Below are 26,140 nucleotides of genomic sequence, written 5' to 3'. Positions count from 1 at the left end.
AGACACTTTTTACATGTTATGAGACAGACACTTTTTACATGTAATGAGACAGACATTTTTTACATGTAATGAGACTTTTTACAACAAGCACGTTTCTCAGATCAAATAGCCTAACCTAAATGGCGCCCAATCACATAAAAAATGTGCTGCCGTTAACAAACACCATATCCTAAAAACAGGACAGGTCAAAGTAAAATAGACAGTACGGAATGGACAATCAGGCTACTCACAACTGCTGTCAAGGAGTTTCACCCTGTGGGCTAAATTGTCATGATCAGTGGTTTGAAGTTTCTATCCACAATTTTTGTCGATCATAGCGAAAACTATATAATACTTCTGCATTTCCCGCTGTTCTCATTGCAAATAGGCTCAGGATAACTTCTGATAAAGTTGGGTAGCTGATATTTAGAGCTTAAATAGCCAAATTGATTAGTCACAGGAATCAGGACTAATAAAGCCAATGCAACTGCCTGTTTTACAAATGGTAGGACTACCACATGGATGGGCATTCATAAAATTCCATTGCTGCTGACACTGTAGGTTACACCCCAGTAAGCACGGATTGACGCTAACTTTTTTTTGTTAGCTTAGCTGAAACAAATAGATTAGTATCTCTCCTCACTGATGTCACAATGAGGCAATTGAGATAGCAGAGGGGTAAGGGCATGTCTCTGAGTCTGGCCTACTTCTAGTTCTAGCCCTGCATCCTGTGCCTAATGGACACCCTGATCACTGCTGAGTTAAAGAGCGTGACTCTGGATGTCCTCCATCAATGCTCTCCCTTATGCACTTCCTCGGATGTTAAATTGAACAGACGAGTGACTTAACTTGATAGAAACACATGAGCTTTACTGATGCAGTGGCCTCAATTTCCAAAACTCCGTCGAGATTTATCCTGGTCTATTAGACTGTGGTTATGAAACAGTTTTATGAAATAGAAGGATTTCTCTAATGCGCCTTGACTATGTCTGATCAGACATACTTGTAGGTTTAATAGGTTAGTATCCTGAGGTGTTCCTTATCATTCTGGTACACTTTGAAAGCCCCTGAGTTGAGTTGAACAGGAGCACACAGTAAGCAGTGGCTGGATGTAAGTATTTGGGGAAACAAAAGTTATTAACATGTTATAACATATGTAATAACCACACCAATCTTAAAGCTCTCCAATGTAGTTTCTACCACTAATTTCTTACCTGGCTGCAGGTAACCATCATATTACGGTGAAGGGGGTTGAGAGTATAAAAATAATTTGTTGTTGAAGTTGATGTTCCAATCATTTCATTACTTCAGCGAGACACAGCAAATCACAGCATCAAAACACTTGACCAGACAGTGGCTTATGTCTTCCCACAGTCTACGTCTCTGGGGCTCAAGTCTCTGTAGGGGAGTTCAGTCTTCCTGCATTGCATGAGTTCAAAAATGTCAAATGTAATTCACTTCATGTTGACTTGTTATTCCTGCAGAGGTTCAGCAATACATGCAGGCAGGAGGGAGATATATTACAAAGGGATAAAAGACTTTGATCCAATACGATAGGGATAGTGTGAACCCCTCTACCTACTTAGCAGGCCATTAACTCTCATGCCACCATTGTGAAAATGATACAAGGAGACAAATTAGGGTTTTGTAGAGGGGGGCTTCAGCGCCTTGCTCAGGGGCACTGACAGACTTTTCACGTTTTCAGCTCGGTTATTCGCTCTAACTGCTAGGCTACCTGCTGCTCAAAAAGTTACAAAATTACAAAAAAGTAATGTTCACAGTCAAACATGTCACTCTCAAAGGATGAAAATCTAACCACTGATCCAATAAGCCTACACACAAAAAATATATATATTATATGCTACTAAATTGTGCTCAATCAAAAAGTCAGTCCGCTCAGCAGTAAGCCAGTGCTCTGGAGTGGGGGTGGGGGTTGGAAGGGGAGAGGGTGGAGGTGGAGCGAGTGAGACAGAGCACGACTCACTGACGAGCCAACGCTTATTCAAATATAGCAACAGTACATTTTGACATTTACATTTTAGTCATTTAGCAGACGCTCTTATCCAGAGCGACTTAAAGTTAGTGAGTGCATACATTTTTCATACTGTACAGTCTTGACAAGCCTACAGAACAGTAACTCATGCCTGCTCCCTCCTGTCAGCTCCAGCAAACACAGAAGGGGCTCTGCCCTCTGGGGCTTCTCACCAACCCAGGTGTCTCTAGAAATGCTTGTTACCTGTCTAATGCATAGTGACCCAGAGTTACTGAGTGGGGGGTGTATATTGGATAATACAACCCAACACGCCATATAAAAACGTGTTCCTAAATGCACTATAGCACTATAGGCTATGTCAATTACAGGGGGCTGATTTTCAAAGGGCAAATTAAAACTTTCTTGGACTAGCCTATATGATAATAGCGGTATATCTGCCAATAATAAGCTGTAGTATATGCAAGATGTAAGTAGTAAACGAGAAGGGGGATACGGATAGCCTAATAAAAATGCCACAGCATCTATTGAAGTGTCAAGAAATGTGGCAAATACGCCACATGCTGAATACAGACATTTGTATAACATAAACTAATGGTGAATAAATTATAGAGGATCACTAGCTTCCTTTATCTGAACTAGGATTTGAAATTGTAGATGACCAAGGCATGACCACCAGACCAGCATGGCAGCGCAAGTTACAGTATCACCTGGCGAGATAGCAAGATCCGCGCGCACTGTCTGAGAATATATAAGACCAATTTCACAATAATGTAGCAATGTAACAAGAATGTAACAGCGGTCTTTAGGCTAACGTAATTCGACAAGATATGTCTTACATTTCAGAAAATGTTTCACAGTATTATTTTAATTCAAGCGACCATAAGGCTCTTGATGGCAATCCTATTCAATAACAGGTTCATATATGAATAGTTGTGACTATCTGATAGCTATATTTATTCTATATTCAGTAGTCCACTGAATGAAGAGGGTGACAAATAGCCGACTATAAATATGAAAAGACATTCATTCCACTGAAAATTGACGGTGAATAATAATCTTACCAGAGAGAACTAGAGCGCCACTGTGAACTCCAGATATCTCCACACGGATCTTGCCTCAGCTTCTTTACTGTTTTTCCTTCGTCTCGTGGCTTCTCTTCTTTCTGTTACCTGTTAAATGGCAAAAAGTATATATAACGTGATCCCTGTCCGCTCCTTCTCAATTGCTGTGTAAATGTCATGTGTTCACGAGTAAAATTGTCCTGATCTCTTTAAAGTTGGATGTCGAGTGGGTCCAGGGTCCGCCTACTGCACGCAACCTCCAATCAATTGGTTCTCTTGTGCGGTTCCAGACGGGCGCTAAATCGGAGCACAAAATGACATGCATGCGCAATGCTTGCTACAAAGCAACCTACATTTCTTTCTTTGTTCTGCACTTTAATTTGACGTTGAATAAACTATGCAGAAATCATGATATCCATATGAATTGCCTAGTAAGCCTGTTGCCTGCAGCAGACTATTTGAAATACTTGGTTGGTTTTTGACAAATTTTTCTATTTTTTCACTGGTGAAGGCTAAATCAAGATGAAGATGCATGAGTAAATAACTGCATCATAGAGCATAGACAATTTACCCAATAATATGGAAGAGAGCATATCACACACAATAGACAGTGTTTTCTTTGATATATTCTAATTTCTTTATTTCTTTAGTTTTATTCTTATGCAAATCTTCATACTTGGCCATTCCATTCCTGTTCAAGGCAGAATGAGCCGCCACTTGCGGTGACCTGCTTTGAAGCAGCTGCCACAATGATGCCATGCAGAAGCTTGTCTCAAGACTCGTTTTTGTTTACACACACACACACACACACACACACACACACACACACACACACACACACACACACACACACACACACACACACACACCACACACACACCATTTCTGGGTCATTGACTGTCTGCTATTCATGAGAGTGCATACTGATGTGAAAGGGCTCGATGTGTCCTATTTCTCATGTTCACAATGGGAAGCTCCCTACCTGCATAGGCCTACTGGAGGCTGTATCTAATTTCTACTTGGATTCAGTGTTTCCCTCCAAACAGCACTTTGGGCCCCAATACCTTATGAATAGGATGATGATTGTGACACGCTGAAAGTTTTCTACAGAGGCTCAAATAGATACATAATCACAGAGAGGATATACAGTGGGGAGAACAATTATTTGATACCTTTTTTTATTTATTTTATTTCACCTTTATTTAACCAGGTAAGCCAGTTGAGAACAGGTTCTCATTTACAACTGCGACCTGGCCAAGATAAAGCAAAGTAGTGCAATAAAAACAACACAGAGTTACATATGGGGTAAAAAAAACATAAAGTCAGAAATACAACAGAAAATATATATACAGTGTGTGCAAATGTAGCAAGTTATGGAGGTAAGGCAATAAATAGGCTATAGTGCAGAATAATTACAATAGTATTAACACTGGAATGCTAGATGTGCAAGAGATTATGTGCAAATAGAGATACTGGGGTGCAAAAGAGCAAAATAAATAACAATATAGGGATGAGGTAGTTGGGTGGGCTAATTTCAGATGGGCTGTGTACAGGTGCAGTGATCGGTAAGGTGCTCTGACAACTGATGCTTAAAGTTATTGAGGGAGATAAGAGTCTCCAGCTTCAGAGATTTTTGCAATTCGTTCCAGTCATTGGCAGCAGAGAACTGGAAGGAATGGCGGCCAAAGGAGGTGTTGGCTTTGGGAATGACCAGTGAGATATACCTGCTGGAGCGCAGACTACGGGTGGGTGCTGCTATGGTGACCAATGAGCTAAGATAAGGCGGGGATTTGCCTAGCAGTGATTTATAGATGGCCTGGAGCCAGTGGGTTTGACGACGGACATGTAGTGAGGACCAGCCAACAAGAGCGTACAGGTCACAGTGGTGGGTAGTGTATGGGGCTTTGGAGACAAAACGGATGGCACTGTGATAGACTACATCCAATTTGCTGAGTAGAGTGTTGGAGGCTATTTTGTAAATGACATCGCCGAAGTCAAGGATCGGTAGGATAGTCAGTTTTACGAGGGCATGTTTGGCAGCATGAGTGAAGGAGGCTTTGTTGCGAAATAGGAAGCCGATTCTAGATTTAACTTTGGATTGGAGATTCTTTATGTGAGTCTGGAAGTTGAGTTTACAGTCTAACCAGACACCTAGATATTTGTAGTTGTCCACATACTCTAGGTCAGACCCGTCGAGAGTGGTGATTCTAGTCGGGTGGGCGGGTGCTAGCAGCGTTCGATTGAAAAGCATGCATTTAGTTTTACTAGTGTTTAAGAGCAGTTGAAGGCTACTGAAGGATTGTTGTATGGCATTGAAGCTCGTTTGGAGGTTTGTTAACACAGTGTCCAATGAAGGGCCAGATGTATACAAAATGGTGTCGTCTGCGTAGAGGTGGATCTGAGAGTCACCAGCAGCAAGAGCGACATCATTGATATACACGGAGAAAAGTGTCGGCCCAAGAATTGAACCCTGTGGCACCCCCATAGAGACTGCCATAGGTCCAGACAACAGGCCCTCCGATTTGACACACTGAACTCTATCTGAGAAGTAGTTGGTGAACCAGGCGAGGCAGTCATTTGAGAAACCAAGGCTATTTAGTCTGCCAATAAGAATGCGGTGGTTGACAGAGTCGAAAGCCTTGGCCAGGTCGATGAAGACGGCTGCACAGTACTGTCTATTATCAATCGCGGTTATAATATCGTTTAGGACCTTGAGCGTGGCTGAAGTGCACCCGTGACCAGCTCGGAAACCGGATTGCATAGCGGAGAAGGTACGGTGGTATTCGAAATGGTCGATGATCTGTTTGTTAACTTGGCTTTCGAATACTTTCGAAAGGCAGGGCAGGATGGATATAGGTCTGTAGCAGTTTGGATCTAGAGTGTCACCCCCCTTTGAAGAGGGGGATGACCGCGGCAGCTTTCCAATCTCTGGGGATCTCAGACGTTATGAAAGAGAGGTTGAACAGACTAGTAATAGGGGTTGCGACAATTTCGGCGGCTAGTTTTAGAAAGAAAGGGTCCAGATTGTCTAGCCCAGCTGATTTGTAGGGGTCCAGATTTTGCAGCGCTTTCAAAACATCAGCTGTCTGAATTTGTGTGAAGGAGAAGCGGGGGGGGCATGGGCAAGTTGCAGCAGAGGGTGCAGAGTTGGTGGCCGGGTTAGTGGTAGCCAGATGGAAAGCATGGCCAGCTGTAGCAAAATGCTTGTTGAAATTCTCGATTATTGTAGATTTATCGGTGGTGATAGTGTTTCCTAGCCTCAGTGCAGTGGGCAGCTGGGAGGAAGTGCTCTTATTCTCCATGGACTTTACAGTGTCCCAAAACTTTTGGAGTTAGTGCTACAGGAAGCAAATTTCTGTTTGAAAAAGTTAGCCTTTGCTTTCCTGACTGCTTGTGTATATTGGTTCCTAACTTCCCTGAAAAGTTGCATATCGCGGGGCTATTTGATGCTAATGCTGTACGCCACAGGATGTTTTTGTGCTGGTCAAGGGCAGTCAAGTCTGAGGAGAACCAGGGGCTATATCGGTTCTTAGTTCTGTATTTTTGAATGGGGCATGTTTATTTAAGATTGAGAGGAAATTACTTTTAAGGAACAACCAGGCATCCTCTACTGACGGAATGAGATCTATATCCATCCAGGATACCTGGGCCAGGTCAATTAGGAAGGCCTCCTCGCTAAAGTGTTTTAGGGAGCGTTTGACAGTGATGAGGGTGGTCGTTTGACCGCGGACCCGTTACGGACGCAGGCAATAAGGCAGTGATCGCTGAGATCCTGGTTGAAGACAGCTGAGGTGTATTTAGAGGGTGTGTTAGTCAGGATGATATCTATGAGGGTACCCATGTTTACGGATTTAGGGTTGTACCTGGTAGGTTCGTTGATAATTTGCGTGAAGTTGAGGGCATCTAGCTTGGATTGTAGGATGGCTGGGGTATTAAGCATATCCCAATTTAGGTCACCAAGCAGTACAAACTCTGAGGATAAATGGGGGGCAATCAATTCACATATGGTGTCCAGGGCACAGCTGGGGGCTGAGGGGGGTCTGTAGCAAGCGGCAACAGTGAGAGACTTATTTCTGGAAAGGTGGATTTTTAGAAGTAGAAGCTCAAACTGTTTGGGCACAGACCTGGATAGTATGATAGAGCTCTGCAGGCTATCTCTACAGTAGATTGCAACTCCACCCCCTTTGGCAGTTCTATCTAGACGGAAAATGTTATAGTTGGGGATGGAAATTTCAGAATTTTTGGTGGCCTTCCTGAGCCAGGATTCAGACAGGTCTGTGAGAGCCGGAATTCTTACTGGTTGGAGGGTGATCAAATACTTATGTCATGCAATACAATGCCAATTAATTACTTAAAAATCATACAATGTGATTTTCTGGATTTTTGTTTTAGATTCCGTCTCTCGCAGGTGAAGTGTACCTATGATAAAAATGACAGACCTCTACATGCTTTGTAAGTAGGAAAACCTGCGAAATCGGCAGTGTATCAAATACTTGTTCTCCCAACTAATTCAGTATATATCTGAATTACATCTGAATTACAGCTGGGATATCTTTCTCCCTCATGTGGTGTCTTCTTTATGGATGAGCCACTCCATCTCCTTTGAAGTTGTCAGAGGACTGCAGGCCTAGTGAGTAGTGCAGGGGACATCTCACCTCTGGAATCTAGAAGCCCAGCAGCTGTTCTTAGGGGGACCAGTGGGGATGTATTACCTAGTGGGCCATGGAGGCGCAGGCAGCACCATGTGCAGTTCAAAGGTCACTGGAGAAGCAGAGCAGATGTACTCTATGACACAGTTCTGTCTCTTATTACAGAGCAGTCGATTTACAGTATACATTTGGAAACTTGAAATACACTCAGTGGCCAGTTTATTAGGTATACCATCCCGTTCATGAAAATTGTTAGCTCCTACAGACATTAAGTCACGTGGCTTGCTATACAAAGCAGGTAGACAGGCATCGAGGCATTCAGTTACTGTTCGATTGAACGTTAGACTGGGCAAAATGAGTGACCTAAGTGACTTTGAGCGTGATATGATCGTCGGTGCCAGGCGCGTCGGTTCCCGTATCTCAGAAACGGCCGGCCTCCTGGGCTTTTCACGCCCAACAGTGTCTACGGTTTACCAAGAATGGTGCGACAAACAAAAAACATCCAGTCAGCAGCAGTCCTGTGGGTGAAAACCAGTGGTGAAAAAAGTACCCAATTGTCATACTTGAGTAAAAGTCAAGATACCTTAATAGAAAAGTCCTCAAGTAAAAGTGAAAGTCACCTAGTAAAACACTACTTGAGAAAAAGTATAAAAGTATTTGGTTTTAAATATACTTAAGTATCAAAAGTAAATGTAATTGCTAAAATATACTTAAGTATCAAAAGTAAAAGTAAAAATAATTTCAAATTCCTTATATTAAGCAAACCAGACAGCACCATTTTCTTGTTTTATTTTGTTTAACGGATAGCCAGGGGCACACTCCAGCACTCAGACATAATTTACAAAAAAAACATGTGTGTTTAGTGAGTCCGCCAGATCAGAGGCAGTAGGGATGACCAGGGATGTTCTCTTGATAAGTGCGTGAATTTGACAATTTTCCTGTGCTGCTAAGCATTCAAAATGTAACAAGTACTTTCGGGTGTCAGAGAAAATGTATGGAGTAAAAAGTACATTATTTTCTTTAGTAATGTAGTGAAGTAAAAGTAAAAGTAGTCAAAAATAGAAATAGTCAAGTAAAGTACAGATACCCCCAAAAACTACTTAAGTAGTACTTTAAAGTATTTTTACTTAAGTACTTTAAACCACTGGTGAAAACAGCTCGTTGATGAGAGGTCGAAGGAGAATGGCAAGAATCGTGCAAGCTAACAGGCGGGCCACAAACAGGCAAATAACGGTGCAGTACAACAGTGGTGTGCAGAACAGCATCTCAGAACACAAAACTCGACAGTCCTTGTCACGGATGGGCAATTGCAGCAGACGACCACACCGGGTTCCACTCATATCAGCTAAAAACAAGAAGAAGCGGCTCCAGTGGGCACACGATCACCAACACTGGACAATTAGGGAGTGGAAAAACATTGCCTAGTCCGACGAATCCCAGTTCCTGTTGCGTCATGCTGATAGCAGTCAGGATTTGGCTTAAGCAGCATGAGTCCATGGCCCTATCCTGCCTGGTGTCAATGGTACAGACTGGTGGGAGTGGTGTAATGGTGTGGAGAATGTTTTCCTGGCACATGTTAGGTCCCTTGATACCACTTGAGCAACGTTTCCATTCCCCGAAGAATTCAGGCTATTCTGGCCAGTAAGTGTATACTTAAGTGATAACGCCCGAGAAGCCGGTGTTTGGAGGATATATTGGCACGGGTGTTGTTAGGCCCGAGACGAAGTCGAAAGCCGGCAAACCATGCCAATATATCCTCCAAACACCGGCTTCGAGGGCATTATTATTTTTATACAATGTGTTACCAACATATTCAAATAATGAATGACGTATTTTCATTTAAAAATATGAATTTATTCATACTATTTCATCCTTCCAGAAGATATTGTCCTGACACAAATCTAGGGTTGCTACCCAAGCCGGCTGGTTGTTCGTTCTATCAGTTCAGTTGCTAGAGACGCGACCCAGTCGTTCAGTCTTTTTGTTCTGTATCTATGAACAAACCCAGTCATTTGTTCTAAATGTTCAATTGCCATACTGGCTGGCAACGTTCTTATCCCTTGTTTGCTAGCTAGCCAACTACGGCTAATTTACAGTCAAAAAGTGCTGCCAGAATAACAGCAAAGTAGCTGCATTTGCATTTGTTTAAGTTGTTTTCTAGTGACATTTATTTGGATACATCCATAACAATGAGCTAATGAGTTGCGATTTTGCCTGGCATAGAAAATGTGCTCACTTGTCAGGACTTTGTTGTTCAGAGGAGCTAGCCAACAACACAGCTAACACAATGACTTCAAACTGAAGCTGGAAAGACTACAAACTAGCTGCACTTCGTTTCATTTTACCTTTTAAAATTGACATTTCTTTGTATATATCCATAAAAATGATGCCAGCTGATTCATTATTTCGACTGGCAGAGAAACGCTGCCTGCCTGTCTGTCTCGTCCCGACACGTTCATTACTATGGGACAGCTGGAGATCGAATTTGAATATTGAAACACTGTTGCAAATGTCGGAGAGACAGACAGCAAGGTTTATACAAATCTCCTCTGTTGAAAACTAAATGTTAGTCTAAAATAAATATGAGATAATGTCTAGATGCTTTTTATAGTGGAGATCAAGTTTATAAATTGCTTGGCTGGGCTGACAGTGGATTGCGCAGTCAGATGGAACAGAGTAAATAGGCATTTTAACGTCATAGATTTAGCCGGTGGTAACTTGTGGAATAGACACCGGCTGGAATACGGTTTAAACCAATCAGCATTCAGGATTAGACGCACCCGTTGTATAATCGCACACAATACACACACTATGGCTTCCACTTTCAGACAGGAACAATGAAGGGGACAACTGGTTCTTGAAGCTGCTGATATTTCCTTCCAGCAGAATCATCAAACAGTGTGTGTGTGTATGTCTGTCTGTATTTGTGTTCACTCCTGGTTTCTGCTGCTATGCTGGGCTCAGGTGTGTGTGACTTCACAGCTGTCTCTTTCACAAGTTGATTCTACTGCAGAGGGACTCTCAACACTAAATAAAGCAAAGCCAGTTCAGAAAGGGAACCCAAGTGCCTGCTACAGCTGCCACATCATCTGAGATTACACCAATTAGATGCTACTAACAATCACGCCTACCTTATTTGTGGGTCTATTTAGCTGACCGGTTCTGCTCACACATCCTGCTGCCGCTTGCTGCTACTGCTAGTATGTGTTTGCTTCTTGCAAAACTGCCCTATGCCACTGCCACCACCCCAGCCTCCACCTGTTAGGTTCTGTTTTCCTTCTGGGGGATTGGTATATCTTACCACGCTCACTGCTTGTAGGTAATTATATATATTGAAGCTTTGCTTGGGCAGTAAGCTACCCTGAAGAAGCAGAGACTATTTCGCCAAGAGTTGCATTATTCCTTCTTTAATAAATGGTTAAACATGTTTGTGTTCCGTTTCTGAATTAGGGCTACAAGCACAAAATGTAGGATACTTGATGTATATAGGCCAGTGGCGGTCGGTGCCGTTAAAGATGAGGGAAGACGATAATTTTTTTCATGAGCATGGCATACTGGATGACTGTCATTCATATTCCATTCACCCAGTTCAATGTAACATCGATAGGTTTAGGCAACTACATGATACTCAAATTGTCCCTATACCCATCATGAGATTGCTACTATGATTGAAAGTTTACAACGTAGGTGCACACAGGTGAAGAGAAAAATTTGAGGTGACAGACAGTGACACAATCAATACTGCCTTGCACACTCTTGCCTGCATCTAGCTGATCTATGGTGTAATCATTAGTCCAACAGTTGAAAACAAGAGTTTCTAATGGACAAATTAAGGTATGTTTATCCCTGCTTCGTTCCGTTTCACAAACGTTTTTCAACAGAATTGGCGGAATGAATACACCCCTGATCACGCATAAACACAGTTCACTTTCATAGCAGCCACGTTGTGTTCCTTCTCGCATCTATGTGCTCTCCCCCTCTCACCTTTTCCCTTTGTTTGTGGACTTCAATGCACAACATCAGCTGTATGTGACCAGTAAAAAAAAAAATCCAAGCAAAACCATATTATAACCACTGCCTACATCGTTGTCACCATATTAGCTAAAGTAACGTCATAGTCAACAGAGCCCATAATTTCATTTAAAGTACTCCAACGTTTTTTTCCATCATTCTTTATATCATTGATCTTGGCTTCATAATACAGTTTCTTCTTCTTTTTGTTGAGTTTAGTCACATAATTTCTCAATTTGCATTAAGTCAGCCAGTCAGATGTGCAGCCAGGCCTATTAGCCACTCCTTTTGCCCCATCTCTTGCAGCCATACAGTTGTTCAATTCCTCATCCTTAACAGTTCTTAACAGTTCTAACAGTCTTAACAGCCTTAACAGTTCTAACAGTATGTTTCTTCACAGGTGCATGTTTATCAATAATTGGAAGAAACAATTTCATAAATTCATCAAGTGCAGCATCTGGATGCTCCTTATTAATCACGTCAGACCAATAAACATTTGTAACATCATCCACATAGGAGTCCCTGCAAAATCTTTTGTATGATCTCTTATATTCTATTTTAGGCCCAGCTTTTGTAACTTTGGCTTTCCTGGATATAGCCACTATATTGTGATCACTGCATCCAATGGGTACGGATACAGCATTAGAACAAAGTTCTACAGTATTAGTAAAAATGTCATCAATACATGTGGATGATCTAGTTCCTGTAGTGTTTGTAAACACCCTGGTAGGTTGATTAATAACCTAAACCAGATTACAGGCACTGGTTACAGTGAGAAGCTTCCTCTTGATGTCACGCCCAGACTCAGGGGACTCTTGTATGTTGAGTCAGGGTGTGGATATTCTATGTTGTGTTTTCTATGTTTATATTCTAGGTGTTGTATGTCTATGTTTGGCCGGGTGTGATTCCCAATCAGAGACAGCTGTCGCTCGTTGTCTCTGATTGGGGATCATACTTAGGCAGTCTATGGGTATCATTAGTTGTGGGATCTTGTTCCGTGAGTAGGCTTGTTTTGTGTTCAGCCTTAGGACTTCACGTTTGGTTTGGTTTGTTGTTTTGTTGTATGTTTATCGGTGAAATAAACATGTACGTATTTCACGCTGCGCCTTGGTCTGACCCGTCCTTCAACGTACGTGACACTTGAGCAGACAGTATGATGAAAACCAGTCAATATTCAGGTCCCCAAGAAAGTAGACCTCTCTGTTTACATCACATACATGATCAATTATTTATTTATATATATTATTTAGATACCGACTGTTAGCACTTGGTGGCCTATAGCAATACCCCAAAATAAGAGACTTTAGATGTGCCAGTTGAACCTGCAACTACAACCCTTCAATTGACATAAGATCTTCTCCAAGCATTACAGGGATATGGCTCTGAATATATACAGCAACACCTCGCCCATAAGCATTCCTGTCTCTTCTATTGATGTTATATCCTTGTATTGCTACTGCTGTATCATCAAATGAATGATCTAAGCGAGTCTCAGACATGGCTAATATATGAATGCTATCTGATGTTAGCAAGTTATTGATTTCATGAACCTTATTTCTAAGGCTACATACAGTTGAAGTCGGAAGTTTACATACACCTTAGCTAAATACATTTAAACTCAGTTTTTCACAATTCCTGACATTTAATCGTAGTAAAAACTCCCTGTCTTAGGTCAGTTAGGATCACCACTTTATTTTAAGAATGTGAAATGTCAGAATAATAGTAGAGAGAATGATTTATTTCATATTTTATTTATTTCATCACATTCCCAGTGGTTCAGAAGTTTACATACACTCAATTAGTATTTGGTAGCATTGCCTTTACCATTTCGGGTAGCCTTCCACAAGCTTCCCACAATAAGTTGGGTGAATTTTGGCCCATTCCTCCTGACAGAGCTGGTGTAACTGAGTCAGGTTTGTAGGCTTTCTTGCTCGCACACGCTTTTTCAGTTCTGCCCACACATTTTTTATAGGATTGAGGTCAGGGCTTTGTGATGGCCACTCCAATACCTTGACTTTGTTGTCCTTAAGCCTTTTTGCCACAACTTTGGAAGTATGCTTGGGGTCATTGTCCATTTGGAAGACACATTTGCGACCAAGCTTTAACTTCCTGACTGATGTCTTGAGATGTTGCTTCAATATATCCACAACATTTTCCTTCCTCATGATGCCATCTATTTTGTGAAGTGCACCAGTCCCTCCTGCAGCAAAGCACCCCCACAGCATGATGCTGCCACCCCCGTGCTTCACGGTTGGGATGGTGTTCTTCGGCTTGCAAGCTACCCCCTTTTTCCTCCAAACATAACAATGGTCATTATGGCCAAACAGTTTCATCAGACCAGAGGACATTTCTCAAAAAAGTAAGATCTTTGTCCCCATGTGCAGTTGCAAACCGTAGTCTGGCTTTTTTATGGCGGTTTTGGAGCAGTGGCTTCTTCCTTGCTGAGCGGCCTTTCAGGTTATGTCGATATAGAACTCGTTTTACTGTGGATATAGATACTTTTGTACCTGTTTCCTCCAGCATCTTCACAAGGTCCTTTGCTGTTGTTCTGGGATTGATTTGCACTTTTCGCACCAAATTACGTTCATCTCTAGGAGACAGAACACGTCTCCTTCCTGAGCGGTATGACGGCTGTGTGGTCCCATGGTGTTTATACTTGCGTACTATTGTTTGTACAGATGAACGTGGTACCTTCAGGCGTTTGGAAATTGCTCCCAAGGATGAACCAGACTTGTGGAGGTCTACAATTTTCTTTCTGAGATCTTGGCTGATTTCTTTTGATTATCTCATGATGTCAAGCAAAGAGGCACTGAGTTTGAAGGTAGGCCTTGAAATACATCCACAGGTACACCTCCAATTGACTCAAATGATGTCAATTAGCCTATCAGAAGCTTCTAAAGCCATGACATAATTTTCTGGAATTTTCCAAGCTGTTTAAAGGCACAGTCAACTTAGTGTATGTAAACTTCTGACCCACTGGAATTGTGATACAGTGAATTATAAGTGAAATAATATGTCTGTAAACAATTGTTGGAAAAATTACTTGTGTCATGCACAAAGTAGATGTCCTAACCGACTTGGCAAAACTATAGTTTGTTAACAAGAAATGTGTGGAGTGGTTGAAAAACTCATTTTAATGACAACCTAAGTGTATGTAAACTTCCGACTTCAACTGTATATTAATAAGGGCTATTTTCAGCCCTTTCCTGGGTAGCTTATCAGAGATAGATCTAATATGGAAAAGAGCAAACAAAGCAAGATAAATAACAAAAATACATTCAGCAGTCCATGAATCAGTTGGTGTGTGTAAGTGTATGTGTGTGCTGCAGGGTTGAAGCTACAAACCCCATAGGCTTGGCTCTCTCATCCCTTCCAGGCTTTTGGGAGGGAGGGTGGACAATGAGCCTGTCATAGCGGTGTAAGCAATGTCCCCACACACTCTGGCAGCTTTCATGGCTGGGATAATTTATTTTCTCTTCTGGCGCACAGCTTCAGGATAGTCCTTGTTGAGGAAGATATATGTTCCTCTTAAGTTCTTGGCTCTTTCCGGAACAGCTACCTTGTCCTTGAACCTCAGGAACTTGACCACTATCGGCCTGGGCCTGTCACCTGGGCCGGTTTTCCAGTCCTATGGGCGCACTCCACCTCAATCTTCCTGTGGTCCATCATCAGTTTCTCCGAGATCCTTTCTCTCACTTTGTCCTCAGACTCCGTCCAGGTCTCATGTGGTGATTCTGCAATTCCGTCCACAGCCATGTTGTTCTGCCTTGGTTATCCCTCGAGATAATCTGATTTCTCCGTCATTGTTATCATGGATTCACATACAGAACTGATGTCCTCTCTCAATGACTTACAGATTGCTGTCATCGTCCCGTTATCCTGTTTAAAGCTGACCCTGGGAGAACTGCAAACTGTTCTTCAGGTCCTGGACCTCTCTGGTCAGGTCATCCATTATTTTATTAGTTGACTCCACCAGTATTTAGACAAAACACTTGAAGCTATTTTCTTGTTGTTGTAACAACGCTTGTAGAACTATTTTTGTTCGTTTAAAAGATCCTTCACCTGTGATAAAGAGACACCACTGTCCTCAATGGTACTCCCGCCGGCTTTGGTCTTTGTCATGGTAACAACAGTCTGTTACACTGTTACTCCTCGCTGTTCCAGACAGGGCAGGTCGCAGGAAAGATTGAAAACAATAACAACAAAAAGCAGGGGTCTAGACAGCCACAAGCCCGGCACAATCCTCGGTCCCAGCCACAATGGCTAACTGCGTCGCGGGCTGTGTTAAAGCCCTCAAAAACACCCTGCTAGATTGATAGACAGCTAGCTAGCAGCTAGGCTAGCTCCTACGCAAAACAGCTCCTCAGAACCGGCCTTGGTCAGCAGGATCACTGGACAGATAGTAGGTGTCCCAGCAACTGATGCCAACCGAGTCGTTGGATCCAAACCCAAAAGGTAGCTAGTAACCAAACTTTTTCAAAAGACTTTCAAAACTTTCCAAAACAACAAACCAAGCTCTCACTTGTTCTGCGTTCAACAGGAAGTGGTGACGTGAATATTCTTAGTATAGTTTTATCTAAAAAAACGTTTTAAATGTTTTTTTTGGGTTTTTTTTATGAAGTGGTCCACCCCTTCCTCCCCTGAGGAGACTCCACTGATATACAGTGAGGGAAAAAAGTATTTGATCCCCTGCTGATTTTGTATGTTTGCACACTGACAAAGAAATGATCAGTCTATAATTTTAATGGTAGGTTTATTTGAACAGTGAGAGACAGAATAACAACAAAAAAATCCAGAAAAACGCATGTCAAAAATGTTATAAATTGATTTGCATTTTAATGAGGGAAATAAGTATTTGACCCCCTCTCTATCAGAAAGATTTCTGGCTCCCACGTGTCTTTTATACAGGTAACGAGCTGAGATTAGGAGCACACTCTTAAAGGGAGTGCTCCTAATCTCAGCTTGTTACCTGTATAAAAGACACCTGTCCACAGAAGCAATCAATCAATCAGATTCCAAACTCTCCACCATGGCCAAGACCAAAGAGCTCTCCAAGGATGTCAGGGACAAGATTGTAGACCTACACAAGGCTGGAATGGGCTACAAGACCATCGCCAAGCAGCTTGGTCAGAAGGTGACAACAGTTGGTGCGATTATTCGCAAATGGAAGAAACACAAAAGAACTGTCAATCTCCCTCGGCCTGGGGCTCCATGCAAGATCTCACCTCGTGGAGTTGCAATGATCATGAGAACGGTGAGGAATCAGCCCAGAACTACACGGGAGGATCTTGTCAATGATCTCAAGGCAGCTGGAACCATAGTCAACAAGAAAACAATTGGTAACACACTACGCCGTGAAGGACTGAAATCCTCAAGAAAGCACATATACATGCCTGTCTGAAGTTTGCCAATGAACATCTGAATGATTCAGAGGATAACTGGGTGAAAGTGTTGTGGTCAGATGAGACCAAAATTGAGCTCTTTGGCATCAACTCAACTCGCCGTGTTTGGAGGAGGAGGAATGCTGCCTATGATCCCAAGAGGTGGAAACATTATGCTTTGGGGGTGTTTTTCTGCTAAGGGGACAGGACAACTTCACTGCATCAAAGGGACGATGGACAGGGCCATGTACCGTCAAATCTTGGGTGAGAACCTCCTTCCCTCAGCCAGGGCATTGAAAATGGGTCGTGGATGGGTATTCCAGCATGGCAATGACCCAAAATACACGGCCAAGGCAACAAAGGAGTGGCTCAAGAAGAAGCACATTAAGGTCCTGGAGTGGCCTAGCCAGTCTCCAGACCTTAATCCCATAGAAAATCTGTGGTGGGAGCTGAAGGTTCGAGTTGCCAAACGTCAGCCTCAAAACCTTAATGACTTGGAGAAGATCTGCAAAGAGGAGTGGGACAAAATCCCTCCTGAGATGTGTGCAAACCTGGTGGCCAACTACAAGAAACGTCTGACCTCTGTGATTGCCAACAAGGGTTTTGCCACCAAGTACTAAGTCATGTTTTGCAGATGGGTCAAATACGTATTTCCCTCATTAAAATGCAAATCAATTTATAACATTTTTGACATGCGTTTTTCTGGATTTTTTTGTTGTTATTCTGTCTCTCACTGTTCAAATAAACCTACCATTAAAATTATAGACTGGTCATGTGTCACGCCCTGGCTCTGGGGACTCTTGTATGTTGAGCCAGGGTGTTAGTTTCTTTGTGTAGTGTCTATGTTTCGTTTTCTATGTTCTGTTCTAGGTTATGTGTTTCTATGTTGGCCGGGGTGGTTCTCAATCAGAGGCAACGAGAATCAGCTGTTGCTTGTTGTCTCTGATTGGGAACCATACTTAGGCAGCCTGTTGTGCACTTGTGTTTTGTGGGATCTTGTTCCGTGTTGTTAACCGAGGACTTCACGTTTCGTTTGGTTGTTTTGTATTTTGTATCGTGTTGCCAGTACACTATTAAAAAGATGTACGCATATCACGCTGCGCCTTGGTCCAATCATTATGACGATCGTGACATCATGTCTTTGTCAGTGGGAAAACATACAAAATCAGCAGGGGATCAAATACTTTTTCCCTCACTGTAGGCTAAACAAAATTTTGAAAACTCCCTGAAGTAAAACATTTTGAGGGGCTACTACTTCCATGGCCAATTTATTAATCTCCTTTCAAGCCATAACCTCTTCCCCAGGCTCAATTGCTACTGCATATAGACAGAGAGAGAGATGGTTCAAAACATAATTTAATTTCCTAAACTGGCACAGTTAGTAGCTTGGCCCAAGCCTAATGTTTACAAAACAAATAACCCAGATAGAATGTAATTTTAAATAAAAACGAATCAGGCAAAACAAGGTATTATATTCCTGTCTACCTAATTAGAGTAGCTCATTTGCACATTAATTTGCACTTTACTGAAGAGCTCATATGACAGTGTGAGTTAATTGTTTTGGATTTGAATAGGTAAATACCTCAAGAGGAGACTTTCAGAGGAGACAGGCTGTACAGTGCAACGGCAACGTCAAAACTATACTCAGCATGTTAGGGCTGCGTCTGCATGTCCAGCCTGTGTGTCTGTGGCCTGTGGAGGTGGACATGAACATGGGGCCTAGCAACCCTCTACCTTCAGTTCCCCTCCCCATGGCCCTCCCTGCAGTCCCATCCATGGACATAATGAGGGGCAAGAGAAAAAAAAGGATATTCACAGATCACTACACGCAATCAATTGGCTGAGTTCTGTTGGGAGATGTTACGATCAAACCCAATTAAGGTCAATATTTTGGGCCCCCCTGGTTTTGTCCATCGGGGGAGGGTTGCCATTCATTTTGTTTTCATAAACAACATGGTTGGGCCATATGAATGAGAGAGACTCACCATATTGTGAGGAATGTTTGATGTGCGGCTAAAGAGTGACACATCAGCACTTCTTCCTGTTGAGTAGGCGCCTCACAATTAAGAGAGTGACTTTTTAAGAAATAAGAGTCTGCAAACATCCTAATTCTTTAATGAATTGAGGGAGTATATTATAATAATATCATATAAGAAGAATGTGTAATGCTATGGAAAGTAGACAGTGGTTGCAGTGACTAAATCCTTGTGAGAGGTGTTAGATATTAGAGGCGCTGATGACACTTGACGCACTGCCTGTGGAAATGAGGAAGTGAGTCACGTAGGTGTCTGAAGAAAGCACCTCTAATGCTGACTCAGTTGGTCAGGGTCATTACATGGAATAATCATAGAGCTTTTCTTCTACTAAGAAATCAAATTATGAAACTAAAATCTTTACGCGTTTATTCTGTTTCATGACATTCTGTGATGGTGCCTTGACAGACTCAGTCATCCCTGCACTGCCAATTACTCACTATCGTTGGTTGCCCTGTTGGTCCACGGAAACCAATTAGTGATCTCACTGATTCTGGTGGCATGGGGGAGTGTGGTGGCCTTAAGGGGCAAAGTACATTTATGATGGACAGTATACACTGAGTGTACAAAACATTAGGAACACCTTCCTAATATTGAGTTGAACCCCCTTTTTCCCTCAGAACAGCCTCAATTTGTCGGGGCATGGACTCTACAAGGTGTCAAAAAAGCATTCCACAGGGATGCTGGTCCATATTGACTTCAATGTTTCCCACAGTTGTGTCAAGTCGGCTGGATGTTCTTTGGGTGGTGGACCATTCTTGATACACATAGGAAACTGTTGAGCATGAAAAACCCAGCAGTGTTATGGTTCTTGACACACACAATCCGGTGTGCCTGGCTCCTACTACCATACTCTGTTCAAAGGCACTTAAATCACAATCCATGTCTCAGTTGTCTCAAAGCTTAAAAGTCCTTCTTTAACCTGCCTCCTCGCCTTCATCAACACTGATTTAAGTGGATTTAACAAGTGACATCAATAAGGGATCATAGCTTTCACCTGGATTCACCTGGTCAGTCTATATCATGGAAAGAGCAGGTATTCCTAATGTTTTGTACACTCAGTGTATATGACTTCCGTCAATTATAAATCTGATTGACAAACCACTCTAAAAGCTTCTGATATTCCCAGTTGGCATAGAAGCCTACACCATGAAGAGTCTATCTAAGGCCCTATCTGTTTCTGATCTGCTCAATAAGATTTCCCAGAATATTTTTAACATACTTTTGTTTTCCTCATAGTATGTGAGGCAGCCTTGTATAAATCCCTCACTAAACTCCATTGTAACACTGGTTGGCTTTCCATTTAATTTCCATCTTCTTAGTAATAATTAAGCAACATTTTGTCTCAAAGGAGCTCAGTGTGACTGCAGTATGTAGAACATCCAACAGTAGTTGCTCTGGGTAAACTCTCTTAACTAGCTCTTTGATTTGTTCCAGGAATAGAGATACAAAATCTAATAGAAAGTTGAGATAAGATCTCCCATCATTTTCTCGCTTGACAATGGAGCAATCAGTGTGGGAATGTAAAAGTCATCAGAGTCATCAAGAATAAAACTGGAGCACAGCTGTAATAGTTGTACACCACAGGGTGTTTGCACAGCATTATGTTGCTGACTGTTAATGTTGGTTTTGTATTTTGTATACCAATTTAGAGCAAGTGTCCTCAAATGTTCACTTTATTCTGTGCATGTCCTCTCACACACACATCTCCTGTGTGTATTTGCAGCAGCGGCATTAGTGACATTATCAGTGGGAGATCAGTGAAGGCTGTGTCATCACCTAGAGGCTGATTTGGTGTGAACTTTCAAAGCCTGCGGCAGTGGGACTCACACACACACAGACACACACAGCCAGTGACTACTGGGGCATTTTTGTTTAGTCAGATGCCCTCAAAAACCCCAAGTACCTTTGACTGATTCACTTCAAAGTGTCTGAGATCGTTTCCAAAAAGTCAGCCGTGCTCATTTGTGGTAAAATAACTGTCTAAGTAACTAACATGGGCAACTGAATCGTCCAGCAGATCTATTGGAGTGGCACCAATAGAAAGCAGCAGAGTAAATTGACATGCAGAATTTGTATCTGTTACATAATGCTGCTGTACCAGCCAGCCAGCCGGTATAATCAGCCAGTCTCTGAAGCGTTCATCAACAGGAGACATCTGTCATACCACTGAAATGTTGTTTGTTATTTCCTCAAGACTTCAAGGGACAGAGAAGGTTTTTACAGGACAAGTTCACAGAGCACCCCCCCTCCCCACACACATAAACACACACACAGGGACCACCTGCCCCCCCCCCTCGCTCAGGCCATCAGAGAACCTGTGCCGTAGTGCACAGACGCTATGCTGGAAACAAAGAACCCCTGAGCATTGTTCCTCTCTGCAAGAAGAATTCCAGGAAGTGAGATGTCATATGCCTCTCCAGGAGAGCCCAGACACAGAGGGACGAGGCCCCAAGAGAGAGGAAGGTGGGGGTGGAATTGAAAGGAATGATTGTACAGAGATCAAGGCTCAAAGACATACCAGAATCTCACAAATCCTTGGAATACAGTATTTATATTAGATCAGGCTTCGCTACAATGTGAAGAATCTTATATCTTGTTCAGGATACTCATCTGAAGTGTGTGTGTGTTGATGCAGTCTTCTGTAGTATATGATGAAGAACCCAAGCTATCTATTTTGTAATAGCACATGCAGGGATCTGTCCCTAGACAAGGGGACTGCAGCACTCACTGACCTCCCTATGGTATGGCTTCACTGACCCCACTATGCTGGAGCTTCTCTCAATGAGTTCCTCACATTCTCTTTATGAAGGGGTTGGAGCACAGTGGGCTGTAAGAGTGGAATTTTTGCAGACTGTATGCTTGTCTCATCCCTGCCAACAACAACTGACGGGGGCAGTAGCGGGACTGCTGGGAAACTACGGGACACAGTACAGTCCTGGGTCGGCCGTGGATGATAGACACAAGCTGCAATCTCCAACTATGCCAAACTGCTGTTTTACAGTAAACCTGGTCATTCAGTCCACATACTGTAACAGCTAGGAAATTGATCTGGCACTTTACAAAGAGAGTCTTTGATGTAGTTGGGTGTGGACCACCACGGTTAATGTGGTTGTTGTTCATAAACAGTCAGAGACAATAGTGGAAATGGTGCTCTGATGTTAAAAGGAACAATAGTGGCTATGAAGACAGTTACAGTCAACACAAGCCAATCAGTACATCACATGCTGCAGTAGAATAACCTGTGACACTCTCTTTTAATCACAAAAATACGCTTTTAAGATGTTACATAATAGGGTATAATTAGATAATAATGATTAGAGTGTAATAAAAACATGCCTTGCAGAATCTCCCAAATCCACCTATTAAAGGCTCACCTCCTGAATCACGAATGGATATTTCAGTAATAAAGTGATATACTGTGGGAAGCAGTAATCTACTGTCATGTCAATTGTTTTTTTCTAATGTACTTTGCACTTATCCAATGAGTACCTCACAGGAGCCAACTGTAAATCTAAATTAAATGTGGTTTTAGTTGTTTTAGAGATCATCAAAGTAATCTCTCAGATATGATGGTGAAAAAACATGTAATGGCTTTTTGTTGGGAGGAATAAGAAGAATGAAAAGCATTCCTCTGCCTAATATGAATGCTGAAACCCATAAAATATCTAATCCCTATATAAATTGATGTGGCCATCATATGTTCACTACTCTCCAGTTATTGGCTTCAGATGTCTTGTGTTTGTACAGATGGCCAGACTATTAAAAAGGTGCTTGCCTAGCTGCATGAAGCACATGTATTACCAGTGTATGTTTTTTTGGTTGTCATTTATTTCTTCTGAGAATTTCCTTGGTTGTATTTACCTCTAGGTCACTGAGGAAAATATGTTTCAAAATGTCTCCAGTAAAATGAGGACAAGAACTACAGTATATACTGAAAGGTGAACTTCACCACAATCGGAGAAGGCCATATTGTTCATGCAGTTATTTTACTTACTATCCTTACATCAAAAATATTTAAATGGTAAAACGTTCACAAAATAATCTCTATCAAGCTGCTGAAAGACAACATACACTATATATACAAAAGTATGTGGACACCCCTTCAAATTAGTGGATTCGGCTATTTCAGCCACACCCGTTACTGACAGGTGTATCAAATCGAGCACACAGCCATGCAATCTCCATAGACAAACATTGCCAGTAGAATGGCCTTACTGAAGCGCTCAGTGACTTTCAACGTGGCACCGTCATAGGATGCCACCTTTCCAACAAGTGGAAAAGTGGAAAGCCTTCAAAGAAGAGTGGAGGCTGTTATAGCAGCAAAAGGGGGATATTGTTCCAATAATTGGTCTTTTGACCAATCACATTAGATCTTTTCACATCAGCTGATCTGATTGGTCAAAAGACTGATTAGTGAAAAAAATATCAGAATTGGGCTGCCTGTGTAAGTGCAGCCATGTTGTCACAGTGGAACCATACCATTGTCAGAGAACCCAGACCCTCTCCATAGCTGGCTCTCATGTTGTCCCAGTGGAACCAGGGCCAGATAACCCAGAGCCTCTCCATAGCTGGACCTCATGTTGTCCCAGTGGAACCAGGGACAGAGAACCCAGAGCCTCTCTATAGCTGGGCCACAGGAGGTTGGTGGCGCCTTAATTCATGAGAACGGGCTCGTGGTAATGGCTGGAGTGGAACTAGTGGAATGGTATCAAATACATCAAACACATGGTTTCCATGTGTTTGATGCCATTCCATTTGCTCCGTTCCAGCCATTATTATGAGCCGTCCTCCCCTCAGCAGCCTCCACTAGGCTGGGTCTCATGTTGTCCCTGTGGAACCAAGGTCAGAGAACCAAGGGGAGTCACACCAGGACACTCAGGAGTCACAGCAGGGTCGCCAGAGGACACAGGGGAGAGCACTTGTCTGGTTTGTCAAGATTCTCATCATCACAACAAATCAAGACAAAGTCCCTGCAATTAGTAAGGGTTATTTAGGTGACAGGACAAGAAAGTCTTTATTGCGGGTGAACTGTGTCAAATATGCTTTCTTACATGCTCATGTTCTAGGAATGGAGTTGTTGGTAGTCTGGATGGTTGATTTAGTGTCACAAGGTGACATTATTTGTCCAAACCTTAATTTAAACCATACCACTGATGTGATTTTCATGCAGACTCTCACGCCCCAAAACGAACCCACGCTTTCACTCTTCTAGTTCACATCCCCACATTACCATTGCAGATCTAAGAATAGCCTACCGAATAAATATTTTCATGCAGAACTTTGACTGTAAATTTGAATGATAGAGAATGAGTTGTATTCAAGCGAATTGGTTCGTGTTTGGGATCTAAACTGTATAAATACGTACTGTACCTTAGTCAAGGAGTGCTTTTCTGAGAGACACAGTGCCAGTGCTTTCTATCTGCCTGGACTTATTCTCCACTACTGTACAAATCTGCTACACAATCAGTAATGTGTTCTCAGAAAAATGGACATTGGACATTTGTATCTATAACCCTCTGCCTTCATGTGTATATCTGGAGAGATCACAGATAATGCTCTGGAAAACTGGGAAAATATACCAAGGCAAAATGTCACTAAAGAGAGCATCACACCCTTTCTCCAAACTTCAAATCTACAGCCATGACTGTGCATTGGTGGCTATTGTGTTATATAAAACACCTTGTAAACTGACATGATGAATTCCAGTAAGTCCCCACTCAGTTGTACCAAGATGACAACTGCCAAAGTGTTCCGTTTTACCTTCTGCAGAGGGAATAGACACATCTCATTTTGTAGCTGTGGCATTAATCAACAAGGAGATAAAAGCTGGCTGTCAATGTCGTGCCTTGATGTCAGTTAATCTGCCGAGGCCTCGCTGTCACTCTGTCAATCAGAGAGACTTGTGGCTGGCTTGGGCCATAGGCCAATCCGGTCACACTCCACCTGATGTGATTGAATGAAAGCCGCAGGGATTTGCCTGAGCTTTTTTCATCGTCTTTAACAAATAAATTAAACAGACTCAAATAAACAACTATTTGTGCTGCCCCTGAAAAGCCGAGTTACAATAAAGAACCTGTGATGTCACGACCCGCCACCGCTTTACACTAATTCACTCAATCCAGGAGGGAGACTGACTGGGCTACAACCAGGTCACCAGTGGGTAGGTGCTGGGGGACAGAGGGAGACTGGGCTACAACCAGGTCACCAGTGGGTAGGTGCTGGGGGACAGAGGGAGACTGGGCTACAACCAGGTCACCAGTGGGTAGGTGCTGGGGGACAGAGGGAGACTGGGCTACAACCAGGTCACCAGTGGGTAGGTGCTGGGGGACAGAGGAGGTAATGCTCTTTCCTCCAACTGACAGTAGACTAATATGAGTATGGTACAGTTTGGCTATAATGTAATGTGTCAGCACTTTGTTTGACAAAGGGAGAAGGAATGGAGGGAGGTGGTTGCTTGTCATTTCATCATTGCGGTCATTGGAGCCCCACTTCATGTGGCTGTGTTATTTGCTTTGTGTGATGATGGCTAGGACAACAGTGGTCTGTGTATTCTGCAAGTAGGGTCCATCCATAGTTTTAAACTTTAATAAAATATGCAATTTAACAAACTTGTACAATATTCAGAAAAACAACAACCCCAAAACAGAAATGTTATTACTGCCATCACTAACTTTAGCGTACTCTAAAATCTCAGTGCTAATCATGTAAGCTGGCTAATGAATTGATCCTACTATGTGAAATGACCATACTGACCACTGACTAAGGCTGAACACTGATGAAATCAACTAATAACGATACTGCCCCCTGCAGATACAAAGATGAACATTCGGCCACTGTGATGTTTGTTACCTCTTGAATCAGGAAACTATAACACCACACACTACAAAGAGAAGATAATATCAATTAAGCATTGTATTATTTGGTCTGACAGGGACCAGACGACATTATGCAGAACATGTAAAACAACATGGCATCAAGCTCTATGTAAGTTCAGACTGTGGACCTCAGTGGTAGACAGTGCCAGCACTGT

General features: G+C 42.4%; 1 protein-coding gene across 2 annotated transcripts in view; it reads right to left on the bottom strand.

The window, feature by feature from the left end:
• The window catches only part of LOC121577585 (sodium-coupled neutral amino acid transporter 3), a 90,789-nt gene extending 87,524 nt beyond the window's left edge, over positions 1-3,265 (bottom strand). For both annotated transcript variants that reach the window (XM_041891312.2, XM_041891314.2), the window contains exon 1: positions 3,034-3,265. The gene's annotated coding sequence lies outside the window, so the exon portion shown is untranslated. The remainder of the gene's footprint in view (positions 1-3,033) is intronic.
• Positions 3,266-26,140: the final 22,875 nt, after the last annotated feature.

This window comes from Coregonus clupeaformis, chromosome 12, assembly GCF_020615455.1.
Source record: "Coregonus clupeaformis isolate EN_2021a chromosome 12, ASM2061545v1, whole genome shotgun sequence".
In the NCBI taxonomy this organism is placed as follows: domain Eukaryota; kingdom Metazoa; phylum Chordata; class Actinopteri; order Salmoniformes; family Salmonidae; genus Coregonus; species Coregonus clupeaformis.
Note: the sequence above shows the minus strand (reverse complement) of the source record. Positions and strands in the feature narration are given on the sequence as shown.